This window comes from Rhinoderma darwinii, chromosome 13 (assembly GCF_050947455.1).
Source record: "Rhinoderma darwinii isolate aRhiDar2 chromosome 13, aRhiDar2.hap1, whole genome shotgun sequence".
Taxonomy (NCBI): domain Eukaryota; kingdom Metazoa; phylum Chordata; class Amphibia; order Anura; family Rhinodermatidae; genus Rhinoderma; species Rhinoderma darwinii.
In genome coordinates, this window is record NC_134699.1 from 10,180,865 (window position 1) to 10,198,936 (window position 18,072).

The window sequence follows — 18,072 nt, forward strand, 5'->3', positions numbered from 1 at the left end:
AAAAAAAAAATCCCCCCAAAAAATCGTCAAATCGATTCTCCAGTTGTACGCTATGGCGATCTGCTGACCCCTACTGGTGACGGTATATCCGATTCACTGCGGCCATTATCACTAGCTAAGCGTATTTGGACCTGTTAGATTGCAAGCTCTTATGAGTTAGGGGCATTTTATCTTTACGTTTTGCTTCTATTCCGCTTATCTTGCGGTGTAATAATCAGTTTATTATATATGTATGTGTCTGTGTATATATATATATATATTTTGTATGATGTATATACAGTAGGTTGTCTCATCAGAGCTGATGTCCTAATAGAGTATATGGACAGGGGTCGTTTTCATGAGACAACCCCTTTATCGTCAGGAATGTGAGCCACATTCACGATGGCTGAGCAGGAGTGGGGGGGGGGTTGTGTAGTAAATGTCATCGGTCTGATACATAATTGGAACGATGAGATTTATCTGTCGCCATGTTCACACTTGATGGTTATACTGGTGTTGTCCTTCTGAGGAAAACTGACCTTGTTGCCCATAGCAACCAATCACAGCCGAGCTTTCATTTCTTAGACAGCCCTGGAAAAATGAAAGCTGTGCTGTGATTGGTTGCTATGGACAACAAGGCCTGGTCTTCTATGTTCCAGTTTTGATCATGCTCATATATCGTTGGTTGTGAATACATTTTGTGGCCAGGGGGTGGGGGATTGTTCTTTTTAGTAGGAGTACTAAACCCTAGAGAACAGAAGAAGCTTCTGCTAGCTGTCAGTGAATAGAAACATTCTTGTTTGCATCCAGAGTCTGGATCTGTCCAACTCTGATATACTTTAATGGGGGTTTTTGTTTAGCTCCTGGTTGTTATCAATGAGTGTTACCATTCATGGCAGCAAGCAGAGATCTTAAAAATGGTGAGAAATTTAAATTCAAAGCAATTAAAATACATAAACTCTGTGCTCAGGTGGATAACTACTAAATCCTGCTGGAAATGTTCTAGCAGACCAGGAATAATCTGTAATACACTTGTGAGGAGACCGCTGAAGGAACCTGAGCGATCAAATGTCGTTATAAAGCGGACATCCTGTTAAAGGGCCAGTGATCCTATAGTCGTCAGCAGCTTATAAGAGTGCGGCAACATTATAAAAAGTAATTATATATATTATGCATATAGTCACGGGGTTAGTCATCCCATTAAATAGAATAGCCTGAAATGGCTGATAACGGTGAACAATAGACTAAATTGACTGATGATAGACTTTAGGTTTAGTGTCCCTTTAAGGGCTCATTCAGACGAGCGTGATTCTTGTCCTTGTGCTGTGCGTTGAAATAACGCACATCACACGGACCCATTGATTTCAATGGGGCTATTCAAACATGCGTGAGTAGCGTGTGTCCGTTGCGTAGAACTCACTGCATGTTCTATATTGGTGCGTTTTCACGCATCTAGCCGCCCATTGAAGTCTATGGGTGCATGGAAACCATGGACAGCACTCGGACGCACATCGATGTGCTGTCCGTGTTTCACGCATCAATTACATTGAAAAAAAACACATACCACACGCAAAGCACACTGATGCAAAAACGCACGCGGACAAATTTACGCCCGTTTTCCTGCGGAAAATACGCACCAAAAACGTAGCAATATGCAGGAAATTCGCAGGTAAAAAACGCACCTAATCGTGCGTATTTTCTATGCGGTTTTCAGCACGGTTTTTACATCATGATGCGTTTTTCGCCGCGCTTTCATCTTGCGGGTTTTGGTGTGATTTTCCTCAGCACTAGGCATATACAATTTGCAAGATAAATTGACACGTTGCGGATTTTAAAATCCCTACCACAGGTCAATTTACGTGAAGAGGATGGAGTAAAACCGCACGTAATACGCATTGTGTGCATTGACCCTTAGACAATACACATAGAGAGTCTTGTATGAAGATTTCCCATTGATAATATGGAGTGACCCCGTCCTCCTGTCCCCCCTCGCCCTGTACAGTGTCAGGTAGATGGGGATAAGGAATGTCTTTGTTTCCTGTCCTGCGGATATCTATGGAATTTCAGTTATCCGGGATCAGTCTGTACCTGCGCAGTCTCCCGTACATCCGGAGAGCTTACACACTTATTCCTTACAACAAGTTCTCTTGACGTTTCCGTCAGTACTTGTGTTGCTCTCGATTTAACCCTTCACTTGGCGATCTACCCCACTGAATGTTCAACGATGAAGCATGATATATAAATTTGCACTAGTATAATTACATTGCCTTCCCTATCACTCCTCCTCCTCCTGTGTGTCAGTCTTTACTGTATTTCTGGTATTTTATTCTTGGATGAGGATAAACAGTGCTATAAGCTGTGCATGAAATATGGGATTTATGTGACTGTCATCAGTAAGCAGTGCTTTGTACGTGGCTTCAATCTATCTTTATACCTAGAAAATTGATTGAGAAGTCCATGTGGGAGGGGCATTGACAACAGCTTGTCCAATGATAAAATGACAAACCTGTTCATCAGGAAGGAATCGAAATTCAGACCTAGAAATGATTTTCAGTAACGTCAACTACAACAGGGGATGATGAGACTCTTGGATTTTGCCAGTTCAGCGTCGGATAGCGGTAGACTAGGTGGAGTCTTCACGTCCCATCAAACATTTCCTTTGTCCTTAATTAGCTCCAAAGACGACATAGGGCCTGATTTAGCTCTATGAAAAAGTAGGCCGTCAAAACACAGGCGGGTCGGTGGTGGTGGTGGGGCAGGGGGGCTTATTAAATCTTGAGTATTATAACCTTTCCCCTGTTTGTGGAAGTTACTCAGACCAAGGAAGGAGGAACAAAAACCTTATCATCCACAGGAAGCCCGCGCTCCGTGATTCTCTTGTCTCCTGATTTTTACTTTGTTCTACATTCAACCACATAAAAACCTCAGGATGTGTCCCGGTCACGAAGATGGCACCGTATACCCCCTCCCTCGCCCGGGTATGCCGGCACAGGTCTCTTGTTGCCCTTCGTCACTCAGACAGCAGAGATTACACTGACATAATTTCAATAAATTAAAGAACACTTGAGGGCTCTTCAGAGATAAGTCTCTGTCATCTGTGGAAGGAAAAGAAGACGACTGTAAGGAGACAGATTATGTCTTTGTGACATCCTTATACCCCGAGGACTTACTGTTGGGGGCAGTCCTGAGTACTGTATAGGACTACACCCTAAATGACCAGTTTTACCCCAATATTCTGATGCCCTTTCATTACTACCCAACTACACTGTTGCTCCAAGTGACTTCTAATATCCTCGTCATTTACAGTAAGGAGAATTTGACCCAATTAAAATGGCTTGCCTTGTATGTTTGACCCATAAATTGGCCATAGTCCTTAGATCAGTGGTGCCCAATCACTGATAGATAGATCCGGGGGAAGAAGCTGTCTAACCATTGTCACTTTAACAGATGGTCCTTGGTCCAGCTATCGCTGAGGATGGAGCAAATGGCCATATACTGTATATATATAGTCCTTGGGCTAACCGTCAGTTTTGGTCCTCTCGTCGAAGGACCTACTTGAACCAGATGACGTTTACCTTCATCTACATGGCCAGAAGGTGTAGAACGAGGGGTTCTAGCATTGAAACTGGACATATTTGTGCTATGAAACCCCCACAACCCTGGTTTTGTGCTTCTTCTCAACCATCGAGACCAGACCTCTCCCGTGTGGGGTCTGTTTAACATCTCAGGACTTTTACCAGTAAGTTGCAGGACGTTTCTCCTCGAGCTGTCCTATACTACGTACACAGAGCTTGATGGAGTGACAGAACAATGATCACAAAAGCCTTTAACAAGACAAGGTCATTGGGGTGTTTGTAGGGGCACTTAGACCATGGAAGGTTTTCAGGCCAGAAGGTGAGGACAAATGGAGGCAGGTGGAGAAGGCAGCGGCGGCTTTTGTGGATTTATGGGCTAGAACCCCTTGGATTAGTATAATAGCTTGCTGTTTATTGCAGTTTATTTATCACGACTTTCAACAAGCCAATTACCAAGCTCCACAGGCCACCCAGCTGGCAATAAGCGCGTTGACTTTACTGTAGGGTTTTCTCCAAGAAAAGAAGGGTGTAAAGAGTTAACTGGATACTGTTTTAAGGGCTACTTCCTAACAATAAGATCAGCTGTCATTCCTCAGCTCCTTGTAGGATCAGGGTCACTTACAGAGGAATGACCCAAAGAGATGACTAGGAGGACAAAGATAGAGAGCAGGGCTCTGGTTTTCTTATTTCTGCCCATGTCATGATGTATCCAGATTTATCCCGTCCTCTGGGAGCCACTGGGAAGCGGAGAGTCCGAGCCAGCAGGAATCTTAACTTGCTCTTACGAACTTTGGAATATTTTTGTATGCAAAGTAAAGAGCTGATAAAATTTGCAAAAGCAGGGTCGAGGAAAGTCTCAATAAACTTGTCTGACCTCACCCTCAGGGCAAAGTTATCACAAATGGGGCACCTTCCTGGTGATGGATCGTGCCACCGCCACAAACCTTCTCCCCCAGGACAGGCGAGCCTGGCACTTCTTTACCCTACTCCTAGTAGGAGTGAAAAAACACACGACCCCAGTTGCTAACGTCCTAGTTCCCGTGAGCTTTTGGTCAGGTTCATACCACTCATACAATTGGGGAATGGGGCTAGCTTCAGCTGCCCCCCCCATGAGTCCAATGGCTGCCCCTATGTTGCGTATGCCCAGTACCGATTCTACATCTGATGGTACATGGGGCCATGTTTGTAAAACAAGTGATCTAAGGACAGGACCTGTCATAACATTTGCTTGATCTTATGAACAATCCTTGAGGACAACCCCTTTGAAGACTCCTATGAAAGAACCCTTTAAGAATTTTTGTACTCCCGGCTGACTTATCAGTACTGAGATTATTCCTCTTGTTATTTGCAAAAGTAAAACCAGAAATTAATCTTCAGATAACAAAGAAAAACCTGATAATACAACACGGGCCTCTTTGAATGGCCGAGGGCATTGAGAATAATCTTGGCCGTCCTCCAGTCCCGGCAACTGTAAGGAAGAAAGATTATTTCTACATTTCCCACTGTGCTATACAATGGGGGGAATTGAGTGGCGTGTTCAGCGGGTGAGGCTATGTTAAGCAAGGAACTTCTAGCCCACTTGAAGCAACTACAGACTAGGCTGAGAATGGGCAAGTAACGTGAGTAAATGGGCTACTACTTCTAGAGAGAGTGGACAGACCTTCTATGAGGTCTCTTTCCATTGTAGAGATATTTTGTAGTAAATTAACCTGGCCATGACATACCCATCATCCCTGGTAGACCTCATGAACGTCAAACATGGCTGATCTAGTTGCCACCAATGGAAGCCAACCATACACATTCATTGGTAGATTCGCTGATAGGAATTTTATGTTTATGTGGTTGGTGATAAGTTCCCCTTCCTCTTCACTCTTGAATTCGAGACAATGATGCTTTTTTACTAGAGCACCTACAGTATACTAAAAGGGGTTTTACACTGGGCGATTAATGGGCAGACGAGTGTAGAATGTAAACAGGGGAACGATCGGCAAATGTACGAGCAAACGCTCAATCATCTGCTGGTCGTATCATTTTAAAAAAGTAAAATATTATCGTTGTCGGCAGCACATCTTGGTGGGTAAACAGCGAGACGCGCTGCCGACATGATAATAATATATGGGGACGAGCAGTCAGAGTAACGACCGCTCGTCCCCATCCATAGCTCCGCGTGACAGGTGCAAACGAGAGCCAATCAACGAGCTGTCTCATTGATCAGAGCTTGCTGCATCGGCCAATTATCGGCCGGTGTAAAAGCGCCTTAACTGTGGTTGGTCCTCCAGCTGGTCAAGTAGAGCAGTTTGGGGGTGCGGGCCGTGCTGGGGTTGAAGGGGTTTTCCAATTTTTTTTTTTTTTGATATGTCAGACATATCGTAAATGTGTTATTGGTGGGGGTAAACCACTGGTAACGAGGGAATCCCATGAGTGATACCCTCTACACCGAGAACAAGTAGTTGGATCTTCTCATTCTCGGGAACTTTTTGGAAATTTTTATAAGTTTCCAAAAGTTAAATTATAAATGAAAAAACCCTTTAAGAAGATACATAATTGGTAAAGTTTTTACTGTACAACCTCAGAATGGTCGCAATTTGATGCAATACTTTAATAATATAATCCTTTAGTGTTTACCCATGTTTCCCATGATTGTTTGACCCGTAAGGTTAATTGTCCAAAAAATTTCCAGTATAGTCTATGTCAGAGTCTCCTCTTTAGGGATTTTAGCTCTCATCATAACTCTGTCTTAAGGGGCTTTTACACTGGTCGATTATCAGGCAGACGAGCGTCCATAGAACGATCATTGTCCTGTGTAAACAGGGCAGTGATCAACAGATGAACGAGCAAACGCTCGATCGTCTACTGATCCTATAGGTTTAAAAAACTAAAACATTATCGTTGTCGGCAGCACTTCTTGGTGTGTTAACAGGAAGACGCGCTGCCGACATGATAATAATGTATGGGGACGAGTGATCGGAGTAACGACCGCTCGTCCCCAACCATATATCCATGTGACAGGGGCAAACGAGCGCCGATCAACGATGACTCGTTGATCGGCGCTCGCTGCATCGGCCGCTTATTGGCCGGTGTAATAGGGGCTTTAGTGTTCTCCTATCCTTGATCATTCCACATGAGATAATTTTCATTCTTGTTTTAGTGGGAACAGATTTCGCCCCATGGTATCTTATATTAGCGATTAATAAGACAGAATCCAGTTGGGCAGGTAGTGGAGGGATTGTCTGAAGCCTGGATATTCATTATACACGCTACACTGATCATCCATTACTCTCACATAATGGAAATCTGACTCCAGGCGAGGAGGTTAACACTTTACGTGGTACGGTTTTTCCTTCTCAGGCTCCTCAGACGACCTGCGGCGGGCACTGAATAGGTTAATTTAAGGGGGACCCTTGCAGTCAGTGATCTGTGATTTTAACCCCGTTATGCTTGGAAGGGTGTAGAATTGCAGTGTACTTTTAATGATTACTGTGAAGGTTTAGGGGATTATTCCGCTGTGGTCTCCCATAGCAATGAATGAGCAGGTTCACAGCAGGTGGATACCACGGCGTTCCAGAGGCGGATGCGGATCCGGATAATTAAATTGCAGAGGCTTTTGTTGAGTTCTTGGCTGTAGTCTGCAGGGGGATTTTTTTTTCTAGTGAATTCTTTCAGGAATGAGACCTTATAGGGTCTGTTTTTTCATCACGAGAAGGTTATTCTGATCATGGTACTCCAGCTGTGCCGGTGGTGGGACGTATATACAGGAGCCTGATGGTCACCAGTCGTTCTGCTGGAGACCCAGCATCATCTATTGTGGGGGTCCCTAGTGGGCTAATGACCTAGGATTGACCTCGGGGTCTATGCTACTGCAAAATCGCTTCACGCAAAAAGTTGGATTGGCTGCAAATTTTTTCATTTCTAATTTTTCCAATCATATATTTTGTATTTATGCCATAATATACAGAACACAAGGCAAAAAAGATAGAGCTGCTGACAGTATTATATTGCGGTTGATACGGACTCCTCGGACGGACCTGACCTGTAATCAGCCACTTTGTTAATGACTCTGCCGCCAATGTTTGGCCAAGTAAGAAGATCAACATTTGTCTATCACAGCTGGACTCCCAACGCGCAATGTCTGTCATGTAAACTGATGGAATCTTTATTGTGAAGCATCTATCAGACTTATCCCTCCCAGCTCCGATCTTCATGATGAGCCAAGATCGCTTCTCTTTCATTAGGGATTGGTACATATCTTGCAAAATGAAAGACCCGGCTCCTCTCCTCTCTAATTTTGTTTTCTTGCCTTTTTTTTTTTAATCACAAGTCTCCTTTAAGAGTCTCCTCGTCTTGACCTTCAATTTGCTCACTTCTCCTACAGTGTAATGGCTGAATGTAAATATACGTTACCTGTGACCTTCTTCCAGACACGCGTGACCTTCAGCATTCAATTTATAGACGGCACTTCCCCCTAAAATATACAAATCAGTCTTCCTCATTTCCTAGCTATATATTCATTCTTGAACCACCAATATGGCTACCATTCCAGACCCACTATGATGATCATTCAGCTTTTCCAAGCATCTGAATGGCATATCGTCCTGGCTATGCAGTAATATTGGAGCAGGGGATGCTGGGAAAGCGGAGTTACAATGGTGGCCATATTGGTTGTCACCCAAGTTTCCCGAAGAAGACTCAAAAATTTATTTTTTGAGGAAAGTGCTTTTTAAAGGAAAACTCCATTCTGATCCCAAATTTATAAAATTCCACACTTAAAATTTGACAAAAAAAATATTCTGCTTCCTTCCCATTACTAGGGAGCAATGCATTGTGGGGGCACCGGAGATAGTTACACAGTTAGTGGGGAGCTGTTAGATCACATGACTGACAGCAGGGTGGAGCAAAACTGCTGTCTGTTTCCAAGGGCAACCAGGGGATATTTTAAAGCAGCTCCGGAGAATGGAGAAGACGACATGAAATAACTCAACTTTTTATTTTTGATTTATTTAGTGAAAAGCCGTCAAAGGCAAAGTTAGGCTTTAAGGTGGGATTCACGATAAGGTCTCCTACCTCTCCCAGGTCCGCATAACGTGGCACCTTTGTGTAACCCGACAATGTTGTAATTTTCGGATGCACCCGCCATGCAGTGCTTAACTTTACATCTCTTTGAAGCCCGTGTTTTGTCTCGCTCTCCATCCCTGCGCCTCAAACTGTGAATCTGATGGCAATGGAGGGGAGACGGGGGAGCGGGGGGGGGAATTGACTGAGAAATCCAGACTTATGGGAAAGAAGTTTTGGTCTCAGAAGTTTTTTTTCTTCTAGTTTTAAGTCCTTGTAACGTCTCAGGGGCCCCTGTCTAGCCTCTCTCCATTGTCTTTCATCTTTCTCATTCATTGTGAATTCCTAGCCCCGTCCGCACGCTATAATCAGACCCTCTCATCTCCCCATATAACACCCCTGGACTGAAATCTGCCTTTCTCCTGTGATAAACAAACATCAAGGAAGGAAGGAAAACATCCAGACTCTTCACCGCTCCACCCGTATTGGCCTTATATAAACCACCTTTGTTGGTTTACCTGGAGGCAAACCTGAAACGCCGAGGTGCAAGACCTGCCCGGGCAATGCAGGGGTTAAACTTTTCATTCCTACCATAGGTGCCGGCTTCTTCCAGGTAGTACAAAGTGTGTAAGAAGTGATTGAGTAGAAGAGGAATCTCGGAGATTGGCGCTCATTCTAAAAGTACAAACCCATCCCCCACAGTCCGAACATTGAGTCACCTACACATAGAGAATCCTGCACTCCTATACATTAACCTGTAGGGAGTGACTTGAATGCTGATCACCCTAAGGCCTTATTCACACGAGCGTATTTCACGTCCGTGTTACACGCGTGAAAACGACGGACGTCACACGGACCTGTGCAATTCAATGGGTCCATTCAGACGTTCCGTGTTTTTCACGCAGCGTGTGTAAAATACGTGTGACTTTTGGATGACATACGCGCGTAAAAAACGCAGACGCGCACCGTACACGGAACTGCAACGTGCGCAAAACGTTGCGTTTTATACGCGCGCAAAACGGACCCGCTGATGTAAATAAGGCCTTATATACATATCCCCCTTGTCCGACTCGCAGAGGTCCATAAAGCTGAGATAGGGGGTGCTGTTTGTCCCAGGCCGTGCAGTGAGAGGACCCCATAGTTCCGCTTCCTGGGCCCCTGTGATACGGGGGTGGGGGGATGTGTGAGTGACGGCAGTGGTTTTGAGTAGGCTTTAAGAATGCGTTCCATTGCAGTAGTCGGATATTGATTAACTAAGACTTGGTTAATCACGTCATAGCCCAGGAAGCCGCAATTTTATACCGGTTTATCTGCGGTAGGCGGTTTAGGAAAGTTTTTTAGGTTATTTCCAATTATATAACCAAGGGTGGGTCTGTTATTAAAGGGGTTTCCCTACAAGCAGTCCATAGAATAGGTGATAAATGTGATATCGCATGGGGTTCCTACACTGGGACGACGCCTGATTACTAGTACGGGGGTCCCAAGTCCCCCAGTTCTTTTTTTTCCGTTTGGTTGAGCATATATTTCTATGGGATTTAAGGAAACTGAAGGAATTTGGTTATGAAACATTACAAAAGTGGGGAGGTATCCTGGTATAACTAGGCAGATTTACCATTCAGGGGTTTAGGAAAGCTGAGTGACAGCCCCTTCAAGAATTGTAATGCTAGCCATATGGTTATCACCCAGCTTTCCAAGAAACAGATCACTTAGAAACTGCTGAATAGGATTTTTTAGAAGGAAGGTCCACCTTTGTAATAATTATGTTTTATTGTTTCAATGCATCAAGCAATTTTGCAAATCCTTTTTAAAAATCTCCGTGTATCTCCATGGTAACAGACTACAAACCAACCCTGTGTAGTCTGATCTTGCAGTCCATACTCATTTCCATCTGTCCTCTACTTCTTACTAACATACATTCGGTAGGTAAGCAAGAAGTAGGGGACTGGTGGATGGCAATTTGACTGCGGGATCAGACAACACAGGCTTGGTTTGTAGTCTGTAACTATGGGGACACATAGGTCGCATAGGAACTGTATACTCAAAACGATTGGAGATTTTTAATAAAGACTATTTGCAACTTCGCTTCATTTGTCATTTAAGAGGCATTAAATCAATGTTAATAAAAATCCAATGTGTAGGTGACTATGTTGTCCTTTGTGGAGGTATCAGGATATGTGGTCAATGGGGCGGGAGGAAATACAAGATCAATGTAATAATAACGTGGCACCTTTAACCTATATGTATATGGCTGCCGTGACCCTACTGACATATGAGATAAACCGCAGTAACTGAGGGAAGTATAAAACTTATGGTTTACAAGGGAGCAGCATCGTAATTCTAAAGAAAGCAATAAAATGTTAGGAATTCCCATTTACTGACACCGGTTTCTGTTGGATTCTGATGAGAGTTGTATTCACCAGACGTGTACCTGGTGCTCGGCAATAAAGGCCCCTGTATATTATAGATCAGGGGGTAGTAGATGGGTCCTGGCCTCACACTCCTGACCCCATAATATAATAGACGGGGCATTTCTAATGTAAACAGGGAAAGGGTCAGTAACCCACATAAACGGCCGAGGTCCAGCAGCTCATACAGTATCCGTGCATGATGGGAGGTGTGGTGCGTTATTATACATGATGGGCTTAGATACACTGGCTTATTAGACAGTATCACACATGATAGGATTAGATACTCTGCCTCATCAGACAGCATCACACATGATTGGCTTAGATACACTGATTCAGCAGACCGTGTCACACATGATTGGCTTAGATACACTGATTCAGCAGACCGTATCACACATGATTGGCTTAGATACACTGATTCAGCAGACCGTATCACACATGATTGGCTTAGATACACTGATTCAGCAGACCGTATCACACATGATTGGCTTAGATACACTGATTCAGCAGACCGTGTCACACATGATTGGCTTAGATACACTGATTCAGCAGACCGTATCACACATGATTGGCTTAGATACACTGATTCAGCAGACCTATCACACATGATACACCAGCTCATTCAGTATCAGTTCATGATGGGAAGTGTTTTGATGTATTACACATGATTGGCTTAGATACACTGACGCAACAGACAGTATCACACAAACACACGATACACCGGTTCAGCAGACAGTATCACATATGATAGGCTTAGATACACTGACGCAACAGACAGTATCACACACACACACACACACACACACACACACACACACACGATACACCGGTTCAGCAGACAGTATCACATATGATAGGCTTAGATACACTGCCTTATCTGGCAATATAGCACAGGATAGGCTTAGATACACTGGCTCAGCAGCCAGTGTCATACAGGTGAGGATTAGATTCACTGGCTCAGCTGACAGTATCAGACAGGATAGGTTTAGATACAATAGTTCAGCAGTATATTATCACACATGACAGGCTTAGGCCGCGTTCACACTACAAACAGGGTTACCATGGAGACACATGGAAAAAAGTTTAAAGAGGATTTGCAAAGTTCTTGAAGTGTTTTTTTTACTCTGCTTTCCCAAACCCCTGAATGGTTAATCTGCCTGGTTATGCCATGATATACTGGTAGTTTTATTTACATGGGGACCTTTGATTGACGTTTGGCTTCTAGTAACATATGTCAGGGCTTTACGCTCGGCACAGACCCGGGAGATTTCACTTGACTAATGCATAGACTGTAAAGGCCGAACACTAGATGAACAGAGCCTTAGAAACACAAGCTCTGCAGATAGTATAATACTGGATAGGCTTAGATACACATCGTTCGGCAGTACAGTTAGGCTTAGATACAGCAGCTCAGCAGATAGTATCACACGTGATAGGCTTAGATACACTGTCCCAGCAGAAAACTCGTCCTATTAGTTCCAGCATCTATCATATAGACATAGCTCCTGTGCCCGCCACTGACGGGACTGCAGTCTTCACGTGTCGGGAATCTCTTGACAGGAGGAAATCCTTTGATTTATCCCAATGGGGCCAGATCAGTAAACAGGAAATTTAAGCTGCGGTTCGAGAAGGATGTGAAAAATGTCAATAATTCTGGACCTGTGGCAACTTGTCATCCAAGAGATGACCAAACATGATGCCTGGTCTCATGTCACACCACTTTTCCCACTAGAGAGGGGCTGGCAAGGCATGTGCCCCCAGGTGCTAGGTGCCAGGAAGTCGGTCACCAACAAGCCACTAGGTACAGGGCAGAAAACGGAATCTGAGCGCCGGCTGGAGGAAAACCTGTCTACAACTCTGCAAAAGATGTCCAATACAGAAGGAATTTAAAGGGTTAGGTTATATTGGTAGGATATGCCATCACTTTATAATCGGTGAAGGTCCGACCTCTGGGATATCCACCGATCCTGAAAATAAAGGGGCCGCATCGCAGATATAAGAATTATTGTCTGACATTACAAAAAAGGGTTTGCTTCTTTCCCAAATAGAGCGCCATTCCTGTCCAGGGCTGTGTCTGGTATTGCAGCTCAGTCGCATTCAAGTGAATTGGGCTTAGTTGCGATACCCGACGCCACCTAAGAACAGGTGTAGCTCTGTTTTTTTGAAAAAAAAATATTTTCTTGTAATTGCAAGAATCCCAACATGGCCGTAACATTTTAGCCCATTGAGACACATTAAGGTTGCGCGACAGTCGAGGTAACCCGCCCTTTAGTCGCCGCGGAGCCTAAAGAAAGGAGGTGAAATGGCTCCTCACAGCTGAATGAGAGAACGGCCTCTTTTCTTGGGCACATGAGAAGAATTATGAAGAAAAAATACCTGGCAGCTGGTGAAAGGCGCCATTCTTCTCCCCCGGCCTGGCATTATTGCGGTAAGACATTCTATCCTGACAACAATAGCGCTCCACCTCCAGTTGTGTCTAGACCTCCGCTAGATCTGTCAGTGTGGGGGATGGGAGGGGGTTGTTATTTTTTTATGTATTTTCCCATGTTATTATCTTAATAGAGTCAGTCGGGTCTGTATTTTACAGTTGACTAAGACTCCACAGCTGGATTGTGTCACCCCTGAGGTGCGTGTGATGTGGTGAGGACGCGGCGTCGCACTACCTGCTGCAGCTTGCTGTGCGGAGGTAACGGAGCGGCCTGGCTGCCAACAAGCGTCTCCGGGATTAATCGGCGTTCTCTTTCACAATGGACAATCTACTCCTGCTGGGAAGTTGTAGCGTGGTTTCATCTCACTACTCGAGACGTTTTTCATTGACTCAATAGAAAGCAGCTCCAAAAACGGCCGTAATAAATGCAGGTTGCTTAAAAAACGGCTGAAAATCAGAGGCTGCTTTCCCTTGAAAACAGGTCCGCATTTTCAGCAGTTTTTTGTTAAGCGTGTGAACATAGCCTTAGATACACCAGCTCAGCAAACCGTATCACACATTAGGCTTTGAGACTCCCGCTCTTCAGACAGTATCACACATGATAGGATTAGATACAGGCTCAGCAGACAGTATCACACATGATAGGATTAGATACAGGCTCAGCAGACAGTATCACACATGATAGGATTAGAAACACAAGCTCAGCAGACAGTATCACACATGATAGGATTAGATACAAAACCTCAACAGACAGTATCACACATGATAGGATTAGATACACAGGCTCAGCAGACAGTATCACACATGATAGGATTAGAAACACAAGCTCAGCAGACAGTATCACACATGATAGGATTAGATACAAAACCTCAACAGACAGTATCACACATGATAGGATTAGATACACAGGCTCAGCAGACAGTATCACACATGATAGGATTAGATACACAAGCTCAGCAGACAGTATCACACATGATAGGATTAGATACAAAACCTCAACAGACAGTATCACACGATAGGGTTAGAAACACCAGCTCAGCAGACAGTATCACACATGATAGGATTAGATACAGTGGCTCAGCAGACAGTATCACACATGATACGATTAGATACAGGCTCAGCTGACAGTATTACACATGATAGGATTAGATACAGGCTCAGCAGACAGTATCACACATGATAGGATTAGATACAGGCTCAGCAGACAGTATTACACATGATAGACTTAGATACACAGCTCAGCAGACAGTATCACACATGATAGGCTTAGATACACAGGCTCAGCAGACAGTATTACACATGATAGGCTTAGATACACAGGCTCAGTAGATAGTATCACACATGATAGGCTTAGATACATGGCTCAGCAGACCATATTACACATGATAGGCTTAGATACGCAGCTCAGCAGACAGTATCACACATGATAGGCTTAGATACACAGGCTCAGCAGACAGTATCACTCATGATAGGATTAGATACACAGGCTCAGTAATCCGTTTCACACATAGTCTTAGATACGCAGGCTCAGCCGATGTTATCAGATATGTACCAGTTCATCAGTACGCTGTCCGTGGAGATTATTTTATAATAAAATTCAGTAACGTTACATGATGGGGAATGTAGTACTGTGTGGTTCCTTAAGACAGTATCACACATGACAGGCTTAGATACATGGCTCTGCAGACGATATCACACACGAGAGGCTTAGATACACCAGCTCAGCAGTATATACCTGTAACACAACCTCATTTTGTCTTAGTCACTGGGAAGGTAGGGGTTAATGAAGCTCCCCTTGCAGCTTTGCAAACATTTTCCCTGAACTTCTCCACTCAAGTCAAACAATTGGAAGGGGGTAGAGAAGTAAATTGACTGATGTAAGGAATCCTTTTATAGGGGCTGTGTTAGGTGTGCGGGGGCAGCGAGGGGCCGTGTGCGTGCAAACTTTGAAGACGGATTTGAAATTCCTCATACACTTACAGAACTCTTAATTAACCAAAGAAATATTTTAATCCGTGACTACCCCCGGAATGTCCTCATAGGAGGTTTTACTCCGGAGCGGTCGTCAAATGACACATTTAAAGCTGCTTCAAAAAATTTACTAAAAATGTATATTGGCTTAAGTAGCAATTCCCTAAGATGAGGCCTGACCCACTTAACCTGCGGCCCGCTATCCTATAGGTCATGCTTGCCCCATAGTTTATAATATCATTTCATGTGATTATTTAATATTTATGCAATTCACTACGTGGGGTTGTCACTTCCCTTCAGTTGAGGGGTGCGGAGGGTATATTGTAATGACCACAAGCTAATGTCCATATTTGCAATCATATTATGACTAGTATTATCATTGTCGCTACAGGGTAACTGTTGCTTTCATTTTATTTTCTCAAAACCCTAACCCAAAAATCCGGCATGGTCCTACCATAGGGGGTCCTTTCTCTGACTCCACAGAACCAGTATGAATGCAGGGTGGCATATCTGAGGCATTGTCCCTTCTGTGTCTCTTCCACTTCTCTGCCCTCTCCAGTGACTCAATTGTTAAACGTTCCCCCCCTCCCTCACTTCCCACTTTCCTTACAGCTTCACGTCTCCCCAAAAGGTCACCATGGTGACCATCGCTACCCAGGCTACAGACTGCCCGATGCCACCTCTTACCCTTCTGCTTAACCCTTTGTACACGCTGGAGCTTATCGCTAGAGATTCTAATAAAATAGCTCTGTGACTCGCAGCGGACATTAATCTATTAAAAATTCAATTTTTTTGCCTTTCTTTTCATGCAGTTATGTCCCAGGCTGCCAGCTGTATTGATTTTTTTTTAATGAAACACAAGTAGGCGGAGAAGCTAGCTACTTCCTCCCTCCCTAAGGTTAACATTAAACAAAACCTTCCAACATTCCTAGTTGTGAAATATATATTTATTTTAATCTTATGGGCTATAAATGAGGGTGGAGGTTCTGACACAGACATTTGGTCAATGCTACCAGATGATAACACATAACAGAGGGAGGGGAGAGAATTTTGTGCTTGACCGGGTGACAAGAAAAGCAGTCCCATGAGAGCTAATATGGCTGACAACAATGGCAGAAGAAGTCTGCAGCTAAGCCTAACTTTTTAAAGGACCATATTTGGCATCAATCTGCATAAACTCCATCCCGTTCATGGGTCATGTCCTGTGAGAATCGTGACTTTTGCCAACAATGCGGGTACTCCGGAAAGTTCTCATGTTTGGCTGGAGATACGATATAATGTGGCCTACATAGTTGGTTTTATACAATCGGAACAATTTTCCCCAGGATCAGTAGCGTAACTTGAAAACTCCTAGACCCCTACACAAAATACGTGCCATTTCTAGTACTGGTATTCTCCTATTTGACTGAGGTCCATTAAACCCCTCGGGCACCGGAGGTGCAACCTCTGCGCTCCTATAGCTATGCCACTGCCTGTAATTTCTTGGTCAGTAGTTCAAACGCGTCTGCAGAACTTTCTCAGCGCAGCTTAGTAGACGGAGCCCTATGTAATAAGTTATGATTCGCAGGCCAGACTGTGTATATGGGTAATTGGGAATCTCATTATACATAATTACATTATACCCCGAAGCTCATTAGTCATTCGCTTATTTTCGTCTGTTACATCTCTTCTAGGTAAATTGTGATAATTGCGTAACTGGTTGTAGAAATAAACATTACGTAATAGGTGCATATAATGGAGCGGCAGTACCGAGCTCCACCGCATGTACGGATACAACACTGTGGGGAACAACAGTGAAGACGCCTTGGCACTCCAGCAAGCACCGGGGCTCCTCCATTCAGTTGATTGTGGGGGGGCCTGGGGGTTGGACCCCCACTATCACACATTGAGGGCCATCAATGTGTGATTGTCTGGGTCCAGCCCCTGGAACCCCCCACAATCAACCAAATGGACAAGCCCTATGGACAGACCATCAATGACGATTCTTGGAAACTCCTTAGGTCACATGTCTGACAGCAGAGTGGAGCAAAACAGTGTCTGTCTCCAAGGGCAACCAGCAGAATTGTAAATGCCGCTGCACAACGAATGGGGAAAACAACATGAAAAAACAAAAAAATGGCAACGCAAATTATTTATAAAGTTTCCACAGTACCACTGGATAGTGCAAGCCACAGTGCCCCCATAACGACAGCCATGATGTCCCTATAACAATGTTCGCCTCAGTACCTCTATAACAACAGCTGTAGTGCAATTCCCCTACATTGCCCAAAACAGCAACGAGCGGCCGCACACCGGTCATCGCTTCTTTCGTGATGTCTGTAGAAGGTTCTTCGACCAAGATCAGCGTATGAGCGATGATCCTGCTGGGCAAATACAGAGTCCCGGATATGTGGAACACTGGTGTCCTCTTCCAGTAGTCCGGGAGCTCTCCCCTTATATCAGCAGTCTTGCCCATAGCAACCAATCAGGGTTTGTCAAGTTCAGTTTAGAAGATCGTTGTTGAAATTGGTTACCACGGGCAACAAGGCCCATAGTGATAATGATAGGAAAACATGTATTGTAGTGCCCACGTGGCCTGGTCACAGCAGCGACAGGGTTAATGTGACAAGAGACAGGCCCACGTCTGGCGCTATCTGGATACCGTGTAATCTGCCCACGGCCCGTT

General features: G+C 44.3%; 1 protein-coding gene and 1 long non-coding RNA gene across 5 annotated transcripts in view; one reads left to right on the forward strand and one right to left on the reverse strand.

The window, feature by feature from the left end:
- Nucleotides 1-18,072, reverse strand: part of LOC142665580 (uncharacterized) — a 49,891-nt gene that overhangs the window by 26,901 nt on the left and 4,918 nt on the right. The window lies entirely within an intron of this gene.
- Nucleotides 1-18,072, forward strand: part of LAMA5 (laminin subunit alpha 5) — a 99,423-nt gene that overhangs the window by 4,649 nt on the left and 76,702 nt on the right. The window lies entirely within an intron of this gene.